Raw genomic sequence first — 542 nt, 5'->3', positions numbered from 1 at the left:
CAAGGGGTAGCATGTAGATATTGAATAGTAGTGGGCCAAGCACCGATCCTTGAGGCACTCCATGTAAGACTGGCGCCAATTCAGAACGGGTGCCCTTAAGGGTGATGTATTGTTGCCTGTTGTTGAGATAGGATTGAAACCAAGAAAAACATGATTATTACCGGACGACCCTTCCCCTTTAAGACAGGTAGCCATGTGGGCAACGTGTATATGTGACGTTAGTCCGACGGGGGGTGTTATGGGAAGTGAGGTTCTCCATGTGCAGAAGTACCGTCGGCAGCAGCTGCCACTGACACAGTGATGCGCATAGTTTTCGATGGGCAGTCAGTGACGCTACAACAGTCAGTGTTTTATGTTTGCTGTAAATACGGAATAAATCACCTGATTAATGCAACATAATCACAACGTCTCCCGGCCATTTCCCCTGCAGAAAGCTGCTACCAGGCAGGCTAAAGTTAATATTGTTAGCCTAAAGAAACAAGCAGAAGGCTGCTACTAGCCAGGCTAAAGCTAATATAGTTAACCTAAAGAAACAAGCAGAA

Source organism: Etheostoma spectabile, chromosome 12 (assembly GCF_008692095.1).
Source record: "Etheostoma spectabile isolate EspeVRDwgs_2016 chromosome 12, UIUC_Espe_1.0, whole genome shotgun sequence".
In the NCBI taxonomy this organism is placed as follows: Eukaryota; Metazoa; Chordata; class Actinopteri; order Perciformes; family Percidae; genus Etheostoma; species Etheostoma spectabile.
Note: the sequence above shows the minus strand (reverse complement) of the source record.